This window comes from Lucilia sericata, unplaced genomic scaffold (genome assembly GCF_015586225.1).
Source record: "Lucilia sericata isolate MDLA Ls3-8-SP2 unplaced genomic scaffold, ASM1558622v1 Contig000077F_arrow, whole genome shotgun sequence".
NCBI classification, from domain to species: Eukaryota; Metazoa; Arthropoda; class Insecta; order Diptera; family Calliphoridae; genus Lucilia; species Lucilia sericata.
This window is the reverse complement of record NW_023994110.1, coordinates 729,904-751,328: the sequence shown is the minus strand read 5'-3', so window position 1 is coordinate 751,328 and position 21,425 is coordinate 729,904. Positions and strand designations below refer to the sequence as shown.

The 21,425-nt window shown below is 32.4% G+C and overlaps 1 protein-coding gene across 4 annotated transcripts in view; it reads right to left on the bottom strand.

The window, feature by feature from the left end:
- Positions 1-17,296, bottom strand: part of LOC119616521 (solute carrier organic anion transporter family member 4A1) — a 65,372-nt gene extending 48,076 nt beyond the window's left edge. The window contains exons 1-2 of one of the 4 annotated variants that reach the window (XM_037972920.1): positions 17,093-17,296; positions 6,456-6,764 (exon numbers count right to left, since the gene is read on the bottom strand). The gene's annotated coding sequence lies outside the window, so the exon portion shown is untranslated. Of the gene's footprint in view, positions 1-6,455; positions 6,768-17,069 lie in introns of all 4 variants that reach the window. The other 3 variants (XM_037972918.1, XM_037972919.1, XM_037972921.1) reach the window with 3 other exon arrangements.
- Positions 17,297-21,425: the final 4,129 nt, after the last annotated feature.

The window sequence follows — 21,425 nt, the reverse complement described above, 5'->3', positions numbered from 1 at the left end:
CACTTACTCTAGATACGCAGATGGGCAGATGGACCCGCATACTCTACATCCATCTCTTATCATATACATACATCAGTTTATAACTGACATACTTCAATTCTGTGCGATCAGGGTAATTCCCCCCGCGGAATTACGGAATATGATTTTACGACTATAAACTTCGGGGAAACACCTCTGAATTTCCATCTAGGGATAATTGGCTTGTATCCAATAGACTGTTTGGTGGGTGTGCAGTTTTCGCTGACGGGTCCAAGATGGATACCATCATTGGTGCCGGTATCTATATCGCTGATATCAAGATATAACGGTCCGTCAGACTCCCTGATAAATGTAGTGTCTTCCAAGTAGAGATCCTAGCGATCTGGAATGCGACGGAACTGATACGGAATCATAACGATCCGTTTCAGTTGTGACAATTTAAGCTGCTCTCAGAGCATTAACTTGTCACACGGTACATTCGCGCCTGGTTGTAGATTGTAGAAATTCCCTTAGGGACATTATGAGACTGTTTGTCATTAGATTATGTTGGGTGCCGGGGCACTGTAAAATGCAAGGTAATGAGGTTGCGGATTAGATTCGAACCTTGATATAGACGACAAAGAAAGGATAGTAAAATCACCCATTTGTCACTGTTATAGGCTGATATTCGAAAGAATCCGTGACATCATAAACCAGTCCTGGAATAGTAGATTGGATTGCAAAGTATCAAAGGCCCTATGGCCAAAACTTGATATGGGGTCTACCAAAATACTTATAGGACTGGATTGACGTAGTCTAAGAATTCTGATAGGGATGCTAACGGGGCATTGCTCTGTTAGGGCCTTTGTCAGTAAGTGGGACAGCAATATACCGGAATATTATAGGTTATGCGAGGATGAGGAGGAAATGGAGTCGATAGATCATATAATTTGCTACTGTCTTATGATACAGAGTTCAAGGCTGAAATGGCTAGGGAATAGATTCCTTGACGAAATGGGGGATATTGTGGGTCAGGACCCTCGCTGTTTACTAGGTTTTGTCAAGGGCGTTAGCGACTTCTTCGGTTGGGATTTATAGGGTGACAAAGATTTTCTATCTCATCTCTTTATTGTTTAGGGTACTGATTTGGTAATTATATCTATCCTTTTTTACCAATCTTCTTCTTTCTTCTTGGTTTGCTTGTAGTGTTTTTGTTTCTCAGTATTTTGAATCTTCACTTTTTGAAGCGAATCATAATGAACCTTATGTTCTTCGAGTGTATATGCACCCTTCTTAACCTTAACATGGGAAGATAGGAAAGATCATCAAGGTAACATGCCACAGGGACAATGAAAGTCCAATCAATTCCTCGATATTGGAGGCGAATTACCTACTTCAGCAAATTCTTCGCAGTGGTATATGTATATATGGCAACCGGACCGAAAAAATTGCCCAGAAGTACTTAGTTAGCACTTACATAAATCAGTTCTTTAACCAACATAGTATTCCGAATACCCCGAAGAGACCTCTCTAATAGCATTTACAGGAGAAAACCTGCAGCACACCGACTAGCATGACACCATATAAAATAGTTTGTAGTGGTCAAACTCAAATCTTAAGATCACGGTTGACCTGAGGTAACTCCTCGACCCCAGGATGGCAATAACGCCAAGTTGAGAGAAGATTTGTCAAATAAACATGCCTCGGGTGGTATCTAATATGTTTAAACATTTTGAACATTATTTTTGATCTAAATTTTCACCTGAATAACGATTTTATGTTCCATGAGTAACACATACATATAGAGAATATGTAAATTGAAGACTCATTTTTATGATTCCCAAAAACCTATATAACGAAATGAATCATATAACTTAATTAAAAACTAAAAAAATACATTAATATAGTACCAAAAAAGAACAATTTGTCCAGTTATTTAACTAATAAAAAAAAGTTGTGCGTGACATGACAAAAGTTTAAAACCAAAATGGCACACTTTCAATTTTAACTACCAAAAAAGCCGAAAAAAAAGAAACAACCTAATAGTAGCAAGTATGTAGTTAAAATAAAGTTAATTTAAATAAAGAAGAAAAGAAACAGAAATAAAAATTAATCCATATTATTAAATTTGACAATATAATTAAATAAACGCAAAGAAAAGTAAGACACAGTGGCAACAACAAATAGGCTTTATAAATACAAATATCTTTATTATACAAATAATAAATAAGATATTTACTTAAATAAAATATAACTTTGCCTTTTTAAACAAACGTTTTCTTTGAGTGTAAACAATGTCGTCGAAAATAGAATCAACACACAATGTGTGTGTGTATTTTGTAAACGCACATATTTCGTAGATACAATTAATAGCCATAGTGGAAATATTTATACCGAAAAATTGTGTGAATATTTTGCTGGTATTTTTATGTGAATTTTTATTGTTATTCCGTTTTTATTTCTATTTATTTAAATTCATAAATAATATTTTGGTTGTGATTTAAGGTGTAACTTTTAGTTTTAGTTTTAATACGAATTTTCTTTCTTTTTTTTGTTAATTTTTTTGGGTTGTAGGTGAAAGTTGTATGTGAATCATATGAAAAAATACCCAACGAATATAAAACAAAAGAAATCTTAATTTGGCGGAAATAAGTTAACCTTAAAAATCTCAAAAAAAAAGTAAAACTTCAAGCAAACAAAATACTTTGTATTAACCCGTTATGTGTATGTGGAAACTAAAATAATTTCTTAAAAATAACAGCCAATTAAAATGAATTACAATTACGTATTTATTATTTTACATAATTTATTTATCACTGCTGCTGAACAAACACAAAAAACCATGAAAATCAAATTAATTTCTACTCATTAAATTGTTCAACTACGAGTTTTATTTTCATTTTCATTTCTCGTAAAAAGAAAATCATTTTACATTTCTTTATTTACATTGATTTGTTTTTTCATTGTCAGTGTTAAAATGTTATTTAAATTTTAATTAACAAAATTTTTGTCGAACAAAAATTTATTACACTTTTCACCAAAATAAATTTTTTGGGCCAAAAAGTTTTTTTGTTTTGTTTTAGCTGACAACACATGTCACCAATCAGTTTGTTTGTGAGATTTTGAAAACAAAAACAAAACGAAAAAATAATCACAAAAATATTTACGAAACATAATGCAAGCGGGGTTAGAGAAAAAAAAATTATGTATATTACCGTAATATTTACTCTCACAAATTTACGAAAATTGCATATTTATATTATTTGTATAAATATTGCGGCATTTTAAAAGAGAAATCGAGAGCAATGAGAAATATTTCAAAGAGCAATTTAGTTATTTTGCCTCTTAAATTGTTTTAAATACTTGTGAAAATGAAACACATGGTAAGGTATTGGTGAGACAGCGTTGCCAGAATTACATTTGTGTGTTCATATATGTAAACATTTTTTAGATTTTTTTATAAACAAAAGTTTGTTTCTATGGAACGAGTAGATACATTTACATCGGGAAATCAAAAAATATAAACTATTTGAAAGCGTTCGGTTTTCAAACTAGAAAAAACGTTTAAACGGTGTTTTTCTCATATATGGATTTTAAAGTCGACTGTTTGACCTTTCACAGGCTATAACAAATTTTATAAAGAAAGATGTCTTAACGCCATTATAGGGTCTTAAATATGGCCAAAAACGGGAGTTTTTAAAATTTCATGACACGATCACTGGAAAATCTGATGTAGTGTATAACTTCTGAGGCCAGGTTCGGATTCAGCTTGAACATTTAGCAAAGTAGACTTTTATCTTTTTCAGTTTTACATTTTGCTACCCTGTGTAATTGACCCTAATTAAGAAAAAACTCTTTAAAAAACAAGTTATTGAAAAAATTTGATCAATCGCTCTTGAATTCTAAAGTGATCCTAAAGTCTCTATAAAAGGCCCTCTTCCAATAATCACCCGATAATGTCACACGATAAGGTCAATTATATCACTGAAATCCATTTGACAAAATCTTTATACTTATAACAACGTTGGTATTAAGATTTGCTGTGTTGCAAAAATGGTCAGAATCAAAACAATTCATAGGATCTGGAATTCGTGAATAGTCAAAACCGATTTTTTTTAATTTATGAGAAAATATAATATTATTGGAGTACATGATTCCTTTAGTAGTCCCATGTAATGCAGGCATGGATCATGTTTATTATTATTGAAAACAACAAGGTCCATAGCCTGCATTACATAGGACCATGTTGGGGATCATGTACTCCCATAATTTCAGCAAGAGACTAGTTTTGGGACCCTATCACTGAAATCCATTTGACAAAATCTGACAAAATCTTTATACTTATAACAACGTTGGTATTAAAATTTGCAATGTTGCAAAAATGGTCATAATCAAAACAATTCATAGGATCTGGAATTCGTGAATAGTCAAACACGATTTTTTTTAATTTATGAGAAAATATAATTTTATTGGAGTACATGATCCCTTTGGTAGTCCCATGTAATGAAGACATGGATCATGTTTATTATTATTGAAAACAACATATTCCATAGCCTGCATTACATAGGACCATGTTGGGGATTATGTACTCCCATAATTTCAGCAAGAGACTAGTTTTGGGACCCTATCAATGAAATCCATTTGACAAAATCTGACAAAATCTTTATACTTATAACAACGTTGGTATTAAAATTTGCAATGTTGCAAAAATGGTCATAATCAAAACAATTCATAGGATCTGGAATTCGTGAATTGTCAAACCCGATTTTTTTTTAATTTATGAGAAAATATAATTTTATTGGAGTACATGATCCCTTTAGTAGTCCCATGTAATGCAGGCATGTATCATGTTTATTATTATTATTGAAAACAACATGGTCCATAGCCTACATTACATAGGACCATGTTTCAGCAAGGGACTAGTTTTGGGACCCTAGGACATCACAATGTTAAATAGAGTATGTTTTTTTATATATTTGGATTAGTTTGGGACCAGTCCTTTGAGGAGTACTCTTTTCACGCATTTGCGGAGTAATCTCAATTTTTGCAGGGATCAAACTACTACAAGGAGTTCAGCGTATATGCTGCTTGGGTATAAGTGATGCCTTGACTACTATATCAACCAGGCCCTGGAAACTTTACTACCCATTTAAACATACATATCTCAGATATGAGGCGGCATTTATATATACACAATATCGGAGGTGCCCGATCGCATACCAGATATAGAATATGTCGAGAACTTTAAAACATTACGCAAATACCTGCAGGAATCACTTACTACATGGATGGCTTTAAATTGGTGGACAAAGTGGGCTGGGGTTCTATATTAAAGACTCAAAAACCAGTTTCTAAGCAATAACAGAAAGCTTTAATGGGATTATAATAAATATGGCGCCCACAGGGCTTAAAATATTTACTCGTATGGGGTGACACTAACGAGGCCAGGACGAAAAGCCTTCTCAAAATGAGAGAGTCTAAGGATAGCATGGTGGTACGTATTTTAAGTGGACACACAGGTTTACGGGCACAGCTAATTGGACGTGTGGATTCAGACGAATGTAAAGCATATAGAGAGCACAGTGAAGCTCTGAAGCACTTTTTTGCCATTGTCAGGTATTTGTCAAATTAGATTAAAATACCTTGGGTGTGATTTTATTCCGGATATAACATCATATCACGAACACGGATTGGAAAATTCATAGGAATTACGTCCAGGACCAGTGGCCTAGTTGTATTTCTTCGGTTTTAATGAAAAGATATCCTCCCATCAACCTAACCCAAACACGAAGAGATTGTAACGATTTTAGAATGTAAGAGTGCAGACGTAGGAAAACCACTCGGCAGAGTTTGGGTAAAGAATTGTGTGCTCTATTAAAAGCAGGAGTCTTTAAAGTATTTTGCATACAATTGAAATATATTCGCGCGACAAAGAAGCCATTGACTAAGTAGCCACAGAATCAATCAGTTTTGCTTTACCAAGAATTATGGTAATCCCGCTCGCTTTAACAAAACTTAATAATATTAGAGTTCCAGACTGGGAATTATTCAATAACGATTTAAATAATATTAAATATTATATTCAAACTTGCTTTTCTTTTATCGATTAATTAGTTTTTCAACTCCTATATAAAATCTGGCAACTACTTATAATTTATGAGCACACATACATACATATATAACCAAAACAAAGGTAAAATAAACAACAATAACAATAAAGTTTTGTCTACTTCTTCTTCTTCTGCTTAATTTTTGGCATTGTATAATTTTTTGACAGGTACCAAAAACTAAACACTAACTTTTTTCAAATAAAAATAAATCTTTGATACTAATTAGTAACAATGAAACGAAATTTGAAAAAAACTCATAAAAAGAGATGATAAATGTATAAGATGAAGGAAGAAAAGACTTAAATAATTAACATGCATGTGAAACAATAATTTATTATAAAAAAGAAATGAATTTAAGAACAAAACAGAATTAATAAAATGTCTTACCTTGTTTTTTTCAAATATTTCTGGGAGAAGAGATGCAAATGTAGGGGGTCTCTTCTGTTATTCTTTGTTGTAGTAAAGATTTCTACTGCTGCTGTAGTTGTTCTCCACAAAATTTAAATGTCAAATGTTAAAATTAACAAACACACTTTTTTTATATTTCTTCAAAAGAATAATTATGTGTTGGCTGTTTTTTGTTTAACTTTTTTTCTTGTTCATATATAAATTTTTCATATTTTATTGATTTTGTTATTTTTTATTTTTCTTTAACACTTTAGTTTCTTTGATATTTTTACAAATCGTTGTAGAAAACTGCTAAATAAAAGTGTTGCAAAGAAAATGTATATGAATTATTTATAGATAAAAAAATACGTAATTTCTATATTTTATGTAATAATGATAAATAAATATAACAAGCAGCTTTAGAGAAAAAAAGGAAAGGGAACCATTGTGATTACACTGAAACACTTTTATTTAACTTGTTTGTGTTTTTTTTTTCAATATTTTTTTACTATTTTTCTTTTACGAGTATTTTCCCACAAGGAACTACAACATAAACTGCCAAATATTTATATTAAACCAACAATAGCAACCCAAACAGGCAGCCAGCCAAGCAGTGAACCAGCCAACCAACCAACCACCTTCATCAACATGAATTATGGACTGACTGGTTAAACAACAACATGGTTATTGTTTGAGATACAGAGCAATATGTATTTTCCAAATAAAATAAAGAGTGTTTCGTTTTTCGTGCCATTCTACTACTGCTGCTCTACTCGATGACTTTCCATGTGCATGTATTCGAAATAACAACAATAACAAATTATGAGAGAAGTACAACAAATAATAATATCGAATTACCAGGGGAAGTATTCGTATTATAATGATTTATCCTATAAATCTACAACATTGATTCCATCAGAGAGATCATTGATTAGTTCTAGACAAAAATCTTGGTTTAACCAGCAGTACATAATTGCAATCAATTCCACCGAGATGGCGTAATATTTAAAAAAACGAGGTCTTTCTATGTGCTACGGTTCTTACTCCTCCTAGGGACAGTAAAACCTTTCGATGAGGATGACCTAACATTCACTGATTCGGTTGATAAAGTTAACCTTGTAGGTGAAGGTTTGCCAGTGACTTTGACAAATATATTCCTTCAAACACATGCCTTGGTTTAACCAGAAGTACATAATTGCAATGAAATCCACAGAGATGGCGTAATATTTAAAAAACGAGGTCTATCTATGTGCTACGGTTCTTACTCCTCCTAGGGACAGTAAAACCTTTCGGCGTGTGTAAAAGATAATGCTAATTCTTCAATTCCAGCGCTTTTCAAGGACGACCTAACATTCACTGATCCGTTTGATAAAGCTAACTTTCTAGGTGAAGGTTTTCCAGTGACTTTGCAAATATATTCCTTTAAACGCGTGTCGATAAAAGAGTTTAAGCAAATCTTAACATAAATAAGACTCCTGGACCTGACATGCCGACTCTAGCCTTGAAATAGTGCTCTACAACGCTAGCTCGTTCATTAGCAAATCCTCTCAATATTCTATACTATACTCCTATGCCTTTCTCGGGTTTGTTTTGCTCTCCATTACCAGTATCTCTGGTGGGATTCGAACCCACGAAATCGGGTCTGACAATCAAGAAAAATAACTACTAACCTACACAGAATATGTCGGAAACTTTGAAATAATGATCCCAGATAGAAATGTTGCTGCACACATGACTCTAAATTGGGGGACAAAGTGGTCCTGCGTAAATTGGACTAGAATACATATGGCGCCCACAGAGCTTCACATATTTACCGACAGTCAGAAGGTAATTAGGGCGATATCAGATGATAAAGTTAAATCTAAGACCTATTGGATTGTCAGCAAGCTCTAACCGAATAATCTCCCAGAGGTTAGGTTTACATATGGGTACCTGGCCACTCGGGAGTAGTCGGCAATATATGATATGTTGTAGTTTTAAAAGGGAAGGGGGCTCGAGGTAGGTAACCAGACGAACGCAAGACCATTTGACGAAACGAGGGCAGAATTGAGAGAAACCCATAACTCCATAAAATTCTGAAGCACTTTCTTTGCCATTGTCAGGCTTTCGCCGAAATTAGATCTAAATATCTTGGGAGTGATATTATCCCTCACGAACACTGATAGGAAAATTCTTAGGAAACTGAGTTTCTAAATATCGGACGATAATACATTCAGTACATATTATATAAGGAGTCACCGGAGACACAATGTTAAATATTTAAAGCAAATATTTACTTAACGACCGGCAGTATGGCTAGAGGTCGCTCCACTAGAGACCTTCTAACTTTCAGTTCAAATAAATGGTGTCATTCCATTTAACATTTAGGTGAAAGTAAAGTGGTGACTCTAGATATTTCAAAGGTGTTCGACTTATTTCAAGCTTTTTCAGATATCTCAATATACAAGATGTTATAAGATCGTATCAAACGAGTTGAACAATAATTCAAGGGTACTGCAAGGCTCGGTTCTTTCTCTTAATCTATTTCATATTTTCCTATACAACTTCTATGTCAAAATTCCAACTCTAATTACTATCTAACCGATGACAGTTATATCTGTTATTCTTATTTATTTATTTATTTATTTATTTTGGAGAATGAGGCAATGGTGCCTAAAACAGTGTAAGACAACCATACGATCTTCTTTTCTCTTATATATGGACCGGAGCTTTGAAGTATATATTTAGGAGCCACTCGACTATATACAGGAGAGGGCTAAGGTAATTTTTGGTTTGATACACTATAAAGTTGTCGCAACATGAGGTAAATTTTACAATTTTATTGCCATTAAAATGGGATGTGTTCTTCTGAAATTGTAGTCTTTACTAATAAGGGTCATAAGATGATATTCTTAAAGCGTTAATAGTGGATCATCATGTATAAAAGGAATATCAGTTTTCTCAACAGTTTCATCGAAGGACGATCCTTTAATTGGCACAATCGTTTACAATTTCAGTTTTCCGAATACCCTCATGTCCTGGAACGCAACTAGACCAAAGGACATCTGAGCTGTAACGGGGAGCCTTGGTAGATGCAAAACTTTCTACGAAGTTATTAATATTCGACGACTTAAATCCGTAGATGTTAAAGAACCATAATTTAGAAATCGGCAATGAAAGGTGTCCGGTTTTAATAAAACACTTTTGTTTGAAAATTCAAAATATATGTACCCTCAAATTCGACACAGTCAACGGCAGTAAGTCCTAGATCGTTCAAAACTTCAATATCCAATCGCCAAAGGCATTTTAAGTCGTATTAATTTCTGGAACTTTTAATATTATACCTCAAAAAATCAAAATATGTCGTTCTAGAAAATGTTCAATGAAGAATAGAACTGTTCAAAAAGTAATGAAAACTTAGTACATATATAGTATTATAGATCCAATTAAAGTCTAACTAAATACATTATTCGGATCTAATTAGGCAATTGTGCAAATAATTAGTTCTAAATATAATAAGAAATAAAACATCAAAATCCATTCTAACGAGACATCAGTGTGATTATATGAAAATATGTATATAAATTTCTATCACTTGCTACGAATCAATATCTGTCATATTTTGCTACGTTTTCCCCAACGACACTCTCCCCCGCTATGGTTTGATAGCTGCACATAGAAATATACTACTTGTTGTTATAAAAAGGCAACAATAAAAACCTAAACCTCAATGTTGTAAAGTACAATACAAGTATGAATTATATGGGTATATGTATGGATGTATAAATGTTGCATGACTGTGTGTGTTGCATGTAAGTATACAGAGTATTTAGGTTTTCTTTCTTTTAAATTGAGGCTAATCCATTTTTAAGATGTTGTATTTCTTTCGGTCCGTATTATACTACACATGTTCAAACACTGCAACAATCTACAAATAATTAGTAGCAGAACGTATGCGAATACATGATAGAAAAAGTTTTTTTTAATTTTTAAAAAAAAAATTTAAAAAATAAAAATCATACACGATAACAAGTAGATGAAATATCATGCAAACTCTCGCACACATGAACAATAAGTTTTAGGTACGAAATATTCTAAGGTTGGGTGACAACAAAAAAAAATATCAGGGAACTAAACAATTTTTAGAAATTTTTTTATACTTGGCGCCTGGTATGCGTGCATGACCATAGAAAGAAGTGAAGTGAATTTACGTGTTAGTGAGTTTAGCTATTATAAATATTTTTTTTTTTTTATATAAAAGAAACTAATTTTTTAAATTAAACATAAAATTATTATTATGGTCAATATGTATGAAGAAATTAAATTAGATTATTAAATCAAAATTATGCCAAAAATTATTTTAATGCTGAATTAAATATTCTATACAAAAGCTCGAGGTTCTTTTCAGAATTATAGATTAGTGTGTGTTGTCATTGCAGAGAAACTTCTAGTTTGTTTGGCAAATATCTCAAGAAAAGTATAATAAATAATTTATTTCAATTAATTTCTCTATGTATTATTTATTATTGCTGCAATTGCCTGAGGTTTGCACCCGAGAACATGAATTGTTTTAAAGATATAAGCCCAAGGAGTGTTTGTTTATATGATTAGTTTATTTGGTATAATCATTACTGAAACATTTTAATTACAAATTTCGAAATGCGAAAGAGTTATATTGTTGTCGAAACGTTCTCATTTTTTTAGAATAGAGGGGGTTCTTTCAGAGATGTTCGTGTCACTATATAGATTTGCAATGAGAAATCTTGTAAACGTTTTAACTCGACTTGACTTCATTGTATATAGTTAATCCCCATGATTCTAGGAAACCTTATGAATACTGGTTATTTAGAGACCTTTTACTTTAATATACCGCTATCTTTAAGGTGTTTTAGAACAGCACTCAGGTCAAGACCCGTACTTAAGCAGTGCATTGTGTTGGAACTAAGAATATAGGTAAAGGGAGTAGTGTTTTTGGACATTTGATTTAAATTTCTTTACATCGAAAGTGGCGGGGAATATTTTTGCAGGAAGATTGTTACGAACGGTGCGGCTTAAGAATGCATTTTACCTGTAATATGTTGTGTGATCCACTGGCCAATCGACTGCAAATGGGGAGTTCTTGATGAAAGACTCGTAATGCGTAAACATATACGGGTATTGGCAATTACATAGTCCCCTAATTTCAGAGGAACACATTGTATTATAATATCAAAACAATAGTGAAATAGTCCCCACATTGAAATGGTTCCAGATAATCTGAAGAATTAGATACCCTGTATGCTTTATTTTACTCTGGCCCATTTATTAGAGTTGTATTGCATTTTTGCTTGGATATAAGAATATTAAGGGGATCAGGGAATACTTTTGCAGGAAGATTGTTACGAATGGTGCGGCGTAAGAATGCATTTTTCCTGTAATATGTTGTGTGGTCCACTGGTCAATCGACTGCAAATGGGGAGTTCTTGATGAAAGACTGGTAATGCGTAAACATATACGGGTATTGGCAATTACATAGTCCCCTAATTTCAGAGGAACACATTCCATTATAATATCAAAAGAATAGTGAAATAGACCCCACATTGAGACGGTTCCAGAGAATCTGAAGAATTGGATACCCTACTATTCTGTACGGTCGAGTAGCATCAAATTTGACTTGGAAACTCTGGCCCATTTATTAGAGTTATATTGCATTTTCGATTGGATATAAGAATATTAAGGAATCAGATGGACACGGTATTTTCATGCCCAGAACAGAACATGAAACAATATTATCTGGCATGTTAAACAACAAACATGACCCCGTTCAGAGATTGTTATCAAGTCGTGATTGAGCGATTAATTCATATCGTGCCTCATTGTCCCAATATCTAATGGGGCCTATAATTGAATGAAAAAGAAACACAGATATTGATTTGTTCGGCGAAAGAGTAGATAGAGTTGGAAGTTTGACATAGGAGGTCGTTTATGAAAATAAGAAATAGAGTAGGGAATCTTGCGGTACACCTGAATTCATCTCGATGAAGCTCGACTAAGATAAATCGAGAGAAATTATTACCGACAACTTTCATAAAATAGAAAAACAAACCCAAAGTTCGACTTACATGATGTACATACCCAGTGAGAAACTAGATGTTACATAAATCGAATGTTTTTGAAATTGACATGAAGTCAAAAGTTCCTTAGTTTAGGTTTTTTTATTAAAATCTCTTAGTTACCATTTCTTATAGTTACGTTTAATGGAAAAAAAGTAAAATTTTCTTTAACATTTCAATGTCGTTTTGACAAAATTAATTACTTTTAGCACAAAAGATTGATTTTAATACTCAATTGATTTATGTGTGTGGGTTTTTTCGACAAAAGTGTCGATTCATTAAAAAAAATCTTGTTGACCTGCTTAAGGTTGTGATTGTGAGTGGCAAATATTTAGTCCATTTTTGTTATAACATTTCGAAATATTTTTTGTCGTATTTATTTTTTCAAATAGTGTATACACATTCATATAAATGAATTTTAAATAAAAAAACATCACAATAAATACATAAAACAAAACAAAGAAAGAAATGTGAAAATAAAATAAACCAATAAATTAAAGTTAGTTTAAATCGACTACATTACGCTCTATTTAAACAATTTTTTAATTTAGTCAATGTTTTATTTAAATTTGTTTATTTTGTAGGAAATAAATGTTTGTTTTAATTAAATATAAATCTTTACGAATATGGTGGAGGAGTTTAAATAAAAAACATACATTTAATTTACTTTTAAAAGAAATATATTCAATAACAGGTTTATGGTCTCTCTTGTTTTGTAAACAAGAACTCGCTAAAAGACCTAAAAATGTGATTCATATGTGTATCTCAAACTGTATTTCAATATTCAATACATTTCAAGTTCGTTTAAGGTATTTTCAGACTACAATACTGAGTATTAACACGCTTCAAATTAAAAATATTATGAAAATAATTCGCATTTTCAAAAAATCAATCCGAAAAATACATTTTATGTTTACACTATAATATTTGTAATATTTTTTATCCAATTTTCAATTATTTATGCACTTTTCGTTCTTATTTTTAATGTATTTTACACTTTTTGTTTGTTTTTTATTGTATTTATAAAATACATACCGAATACGTTTAAAAATAAAAAGTTTTTGAATTGTTTTAAAAAATTTATGAATACCGACCGTATGCCAAAAAAATCAGTAATATTTTTGAAAATCAAATTACAAATTATATTTAGACTAGTAAATTGTATTATGATACAAACATTTTTGACAAGTATTGTAGTCTGAAAATACCTTTAGGCTGGTTCTAAACATTTTTAATTCACTTTCTGTTAGCATATGTTGAAGTGACAGCTTCCCTTTGTATAATGGTTTAGAACTTGTCACTTCACCTTAAAAACGAAACTGGGGACTAGTTTTCTTGATATACTATGAAGAGATGTTAGTTCTAGGTTTATATACAATTGTTATTGTTATAGTTGACTATTATAGTAAACCTAGTGTAGGGCATGTAAATGAACTAAATAGCGAAAACAATCAGCCATCAGAGAGAAGGAGAATCGAGTAACCAGAGCAAATCAGACACGTAACAACATACTTTAACAATAACTAGTACTACACGTAAAGGTGCAATAGTGGCGACAACAATAGCGTTGTTTGTTTTCTGCTCACGATGGTGCAGAGTTGGAAAATTATATTGAATTTCAACATAATGAATATTTAATATAAAACTTTATAAATGATCGTTCTCCGACATCCAAGATCGACCGTTGGGTAAAATAAGATCACAATTTCGGTGAATTAGCGCCTCTAAAATTAAGAATCGTCTTTCGTATTTACAACTAGATATCCTACACTAGCAGTGACTAAATTTAAAGTAATCTTCGCAATTTTAGTACCATAACTTTATCATTATATCGAATTGTTTGATCTTTTCTTTTATCAGGAGAGGTCCCCTACTAATGCAGTGGATTGTGTTAGAACTAGGAAAGTAGGTAGTGGAAGGAAGGATAGATCTTTACAAGCGACATCATAGATTTCTGGGGGAAGTTTGTTCCACATACGTACAGTTCGAGTAAAGAACGAATTCTCTCTGTAGTGCATTGTGCGACGATCCACTTTCCAATCGACCAGATATAAAGCACGTTAGCCTAAATATTGTTAATTCCGGGAACAAGTTCACTAATTTCAGAAGAACACATTCCATTGTAGTATCGATAGAAGAGTGAATCACACCCCACATTACGACATTACTCAAGCCAATCAATAGAGTGGAACCCTACTGTCACCGATAATTACCTTCGCCCTATCCTGTATGCGCTCGAGTAGCTCCAAAATAGACTTTGAAGCACTGGCACATATATGAGAGATGTATTCCATTTTAGTTTGGATATAAGTGATGTAAATAAGAAGGAATTCAAATGGAGTGAACCTTTAAAAAAACCGAGGCACTTAAATGATTCTTTCGTCTCTTGAGCAAACATCGCACTGTTCTCATGGCCAGAATATCAAGGAATTCGGATTCCTTAAGATTCGCATAACCTATAATACAACATTGAGTTGTACGACCATTGAAATCAACATTATTAGCACGACCCCATTCAGAGATTGCTATTAGATATAGGTTAAGTGACCAGAAGGTTTTACTGGTCCGAGGAGCAGTAAGATCCTTAGCACGAAGACACTTAAATCTTTTCTCGCGCCTTAGTACTTTGGCACACGAAGATGTGGCCTTTTTGCATAGTAAGTTTGGACGTTTTTGTTGTTACACCATATGCATTTGCATTTCTAATTAAACCAGGGCTTTTATCTGGTTCTAGTCGACGATATTTTGTTTTCATTCCCAGCATGGTTATAGCATCCACCATTTTCACCATGGCATTGTTGTCTAACATGCAAAGTTTCCAATTGAAGTGCCAAAAGAAATTGTTGAGCTCAACCAAACGAACCTTTTCGTATACACAGATTGAATGTTTCGATGAGGCGGAAATGTTAAAGTTATCAAAATTACCGAGAGGTGTAAGAACATCTACTTCATACTTATCAGGGTGTGAAGTCAGAAAAAGGTCAAGTGTGTTATGTTGTGTTGTAAACATGGAATATGTTTTGGGTCATACTCTAGTTACTTAAGGTGGTAGTGCGCAGCGAATATTGGCTTTCTGTAATTATATGGCATGAATAACGAATCCAAAGGAGTTGTGGACCTTGAAATCACCACCAACAAAAAATTCACTGTTTGGACAACTTTCATTATGGAATCAGAAAGCGAACTAAGAATTTAATTCCGTGGGAACATAGCAAAATCCCTTGTTCGTTTTTTTGCGGAAATTTAAAATATTATTTTTTAACTTTTATATAATTTCGGAAAGATAACTTTATTCCGATTACAACATAAAGAGAAAAGTTAATTTGTAAACTTCAGAGACTTAAGTTTTCTTAATTAATATTATGATATTTCCAACCCAGCAATAAAATGGATGACAAGATGTTGTAGTAGTCAATATCTGTTAACGTCAGATGGAGATATGAAAAAAAGACAGACAGACGAAAACTAAAATATATGTTGTTTTAAGTTTATTTAGTTAAATGTATGAATGAATGACTGGTTGGTTGGATGGATCGGTGTGGTTGGTTACATACATAGATCGTGTGTTTGGTCGGTCGGTCGGTCGCTGGATGGGTTTAATATTTGTTATATTCTAGTTTAGTTTATCTGTATTAAAGCCAATGTGTAACTTAATAACAATAAACTAGAAATAAAACAAAGAATTAAGAAATTATTTGCTGATGTTGGCGTTGTTGTTTATTGGTGTTGCTTATATTGTTGTTGTTGTCATAATAATTATTACACGTCATATTGTTGCTGTTGTTAACTTGAAATGAAACAATTGAATACATAAACAATTGAATAAATTAAACAATAATTTTTTTTTCCTATTTTTTCAATTTTATATTATTCTGCAACACTTTGAAATGCACTTGTGTAAACAAATTTAGAAAACAAAGAACTAAACCACAAAATGTTTATATGTTTTTTTTTATTATTATCTTCTTTCAATAAAGAAATTGTGTTTAAACTCAATAAACGAGGACATGTCTGTGCAGGCATCTTTTGTTTTTTGGGTTGTTATTGTTGTTGTTGTCGATTGTATTCATGTTGTGGTATAATTTGAATTTATTGATTTTTTTCTTATTGGTTTTAGATTTTTATGTTTTTTTTTTATCCGAATTTCAATTCTGTGCCATTTACACAAATTCTAGAGATACACTTGTTTTCAAACAAAAACACAAACACATCTACAACAACTCACACATATGTACACACACAGACACTAATTTAAAACACTCGCAGAAAAAAAGCCATTCAGGTGATTGACCTTTTAGTTGTGGCACTAACTAACTATAGAACGCACAGAATTTTTCACAAATCATACAATTAAAATGAATTATTCCATTCCTCTACTTTTTAACATTTTTCCATTTTTTTTATTTCTTGCTTTTGTAATTGATTTATAGATGGCTGGTTGCTTGAATGGATGCAAAATAACAATTTTTCAGACTTTAACACACACATGTACACATGCCTGTATCTACACTGTTTGTATTTAGTACCTAGCCAATTTTTATACCTTAAAGATACACATTCACTCACACCAATTCACTTCAGATTCTTTTGTATTTCTCATACCAAAAAAGAAAAAAAATCATAAATGAAAAAACGATTCAAATTCACAGAGATTTTCTTTGTTTTGTTGTTATTTTTTCATTATTTTTCTATACATCTATTTAGTTTTTTTTAATTTTTTCTATGTTAGTTTTCTTGTCCCGATTTTGCGACCGAATAACTGAGTTAACACCAATAAACTGATTTGATATGAATAGCGTTTTGTTTCATTTCCAACTTGGTGTTGGAACAATGCTGCTCAACGAACCACCACAACTAGTGTAAAGAGAAATAGAGAGAGAATAGCATAAATTTAAGAGAAATTCGTATTTGTTTGGTAGAGACAGCAGAAAAAGAAAACAGAGAGTTAAAAAATTAACAGCTGTTTGCATTTGTATTGGTGGTGGATTCATTGCTGGTGGATTCAAATGCTGTAATAATGATTATTTAAAAAATATATACCATTGTTGATATTTCAAATGCACGAAAATAAGTACTAAATGTGTAATGAAAAGTACTAATTAAAATAAATACTAAAAGGTAGTTAAATATTTATTTTAAAAATAAAATATTATAAATAAACAATTGGGGAAAATCGTCTAGATGTTTTAAGTCAAAGAATTAGTTAAACTCTTATCCCCGTATTCATAAACGCTTAATAAAGTTACTGAAGGTTTATTGTAGGAAGGAACTTTGTATAGAAAATGCACTTAATTAAAATCGTTACGATGCACAGTGGAACACTTTTGAAAATATATCATTTACTATAAGACTGGCTTATCTCAAACTATATTCAGAGGGGTTTGTTTACAAAATGTATGAACACATTTTAAAAGTATGTTAACATTGTTGAGAGAATGAGTTAAGCCACAGTTTTGTTTCATCATTAAAGAACGCATAGAGCTGAATTCTATGCATTAACATGATTTTCGGTAGTAGCTCCTTATGGACGCTATAACCTATTATGGGCTGATACGGGAAAATTTCGAATCGGTTCTATACTTTTCACAGCGGAGCTGAAAACATGAAAGAACTACTTTTGCCACAGACGTCCCATTCGTCGTCAAATTCGAACTTTTTTAACAGTTGTAATTCTGGTCTGAGTTAATGGCCAGGCTTGTTTTGCTGCGAAATTTTCGACATACATCTATATCCGTCAAATTTAATGTACTTATTCATATAATTGTTTCCAAGTTATGAGTAGACAACAGTAAACGCCTGCTTTCGTTTTGTCACAGAGTGAGGTTATGTTTTTTAACTGGTGGATACCATAAATTACTCATGATATAATCTGGTGGAGGCCTTTTATTTTAAACTCATATTTATACTCGTGGAGGCCATTAAAACTCTTAAAACTTAATATTGTTGGAGACCGAATGTCGAAGTGCTTTACATGAACACCTTCCGTGTTGTCCTTATTTCACGGTGGTCTTTTTCATTCACATGAGGAGCTTCTTTGATGACTTACCACGCAGGTGGCAATTTTTGTACATGGTTCTGCCGATCCATATACAAGCACTTTGCTCAAGTACTCGAGCTATCTAATCTCTTGCCATAGTAGCCCCGTTGAGAAATGACAGGTATCATGAGTCGAGCTCAATCAAACCCCGACAAGGAAAAGGCAATGACTACTTTAGGGTCGATAGACAATCTAACATTAAGACCGATTGATGTTATGACGACTACTCATATCACTAGAGCATTTTCATCATCTAAAGACTCACCGCGGTGCATTCCTTGACATCTTAAAGTCCCCATCCACACTACTGAGATGGCTCTGTTGTTTCGGCAACAGCACCTATGGACAACAAATTTATATTTCGAAGCACAGTTGCCACAAGGACCTACAGTGATAAATTGAGCATGTTTTAGAGTAAATTCCAGCACATAAATTAAAGATTAAGGTATTAACAACTCTGTGAATGATTTAACCAAATCCAGCGCCACTCTAACCGACATCTAAATCGTAAATCGTACACCAACGCATACCCAATCTTTGTATTATCAGCACAAATCCAACATTTTATTAATTCAGATCCTTACCCTGTGGTTAGTACATGAGCGGTAGCAGAAACCTATCCAGAAAAATAATACTTCACCATGCATCAATCTTATATATATTTCACCTTCACGCAAATTTGAGTGTAAACCACAGCCACTACGTGGATCCCGAAGGAACCTCAACCAACTGACCAGCCAGGACAAAGACCTGCGGGCAACAGGCCAACCGTACTACCTCTAGTTCGATCCCCGAGGCCGAGGAAACATTTGTCATCACTAGTTTATAGTCCCAGCAGACTAGAAGTACTGGTAGTACTTCTTTACACAAAGATGAAAGTCTTTCATTAAGGAAACATGCCCCGGGGGACTGATGGATACAATAATGTCGAAGTGCTTAACGTGAGCACCAGCCCTGAGGGCCTTATTTCACGGTGGTCTTTTTCATGAGCCGGTCAATGTACAAACACTTTGCTGAAGTACTCAACCTATATAATCTGTTGCCATAGTAGTCCCGTTGATGACATGAGGAATGTCATGTCCCTACAAACATTCTCATTATTATCTAAAGACTCACAACCCGTGCATTCCTGGACCTTATATGTCGCCCAACTACATAACTGAGATGGCTATGTTGTTTTGGCAACAGCACCTAAAGACGTATTTGGTAGCCCGAAAGTAATGGATCAGGATCCCTCTATATGAACTGATCCGTGTGACAAAGGATGTAGGAATTTCCAAAGTCAACTGAACCCAATAATTGCCCGATAATTAGTCGCGTAGCATGAATCAACATATCCTGAGATGGCAACATCACTGAAAAACTTCTCCGAAGCGTAAAAAGACATACTAAAGCAGTACTAATATGAAAGTCATTTGGTGACCAGGACCTGGAAATTTGAGTGTTGGATGCACCGTCAACCTAATTAACCCAAAAAATTACAATCGAACAAAAGACGGTTGATTGAATATGACCTTTGAATTACGATCATGTTGAAAGGAAATAAATATTTTTTAATATAAAAGTTACTTAAACGTTTTTGGTCCATAACATCAACGTTTTTTAATCCTGCATTATAACAGGACATCTCACATTCCATATTCATTGCTCCATTAACCATTCATATATTTCACAGTTGAAATTCCGTTTAACATAAAACAAATATAACCTCTTCATTAGCGCTTGGGTTTAGAACTCATCCGTATACGAAATCAGGGTTAATACAAGCTTTTTTAATTTATTGTTTTCAAATAATATTCTCTGACTAAATTTAAAATTCAAAGATACTTTAAACTGTACAATTAAATCCCTATCAACATCACTGATTAAAATACCGCATGTTATTGTTATTAAATAAAGTTATCTCTCACGCACTCTCGCTCTATGCCTGAGTTTTTTTTTTCAACTAAATACACAAAAATATAATTGCACTTGTTTTGTTATATTTTTATTGCATCTGGTAATACTACAGCCCGACACTTTTTGCTTTATTATTGTTTATTTTTGCAAAAAACTTTTTACACAATTTTACTGTTTTATATAGTCAAACAAGGTTAAGTGTACAATTTAAGGAAAATAAATTTGAAACAAAAAATAACCTTAACCTCTTAAATAATAACGCACTTAATTATTGCTAAAAAACAAAACAAAGTATTTTAAGTTTCAAATTAAATGTTTATTATTTTCCCGTTTTACTAAAATTGTTTTGCCACACACTCATACTAAAACAACAATATATTACTTCTTGCATTGCCCATGCTCCATGAAACAGATGTTATATTTAAATCAAAACCTTTATTTGCTCTCCTGCTGATGTAGTGTCAGTGTTGTCAATAGAGTAGATGTAGCTAAAAAGTCAAAAACTATTTAACAAATGTTAACTAAATATAAAGCAATACAACAAATATGTTTTAACCCATTAGATCCCAACCATCTTAAAATCAATAAATTTAAATTATTTGTTGCAAAATGTATCTTATTATGGTTTAATTTAAAATAAAATTTACGAACAAAAAATTTTTAAATTTTGGAAATGCGATTTTTGGGCTGTACTCGGATGGGTACAACGGGACAATATGGGTATAAATACAAAAAATAAAAAAATTTTAAAAGCAATTTTTATTATTATTTTTTTTAATATTTTGGTACTTTCCTACATAAAAATTAGAACTAATTAGTGTTGAGAATTTTTCTATTAGATTTACTATGAAATGTATTGAAATTCTCTCTGAATTACCATATTTAGTGCACTTTTTGCTAAAAAAAATTAATTAAAATTCATCAAATGGGATGTATTCTTCACTGGCACTACTGTCATACAAT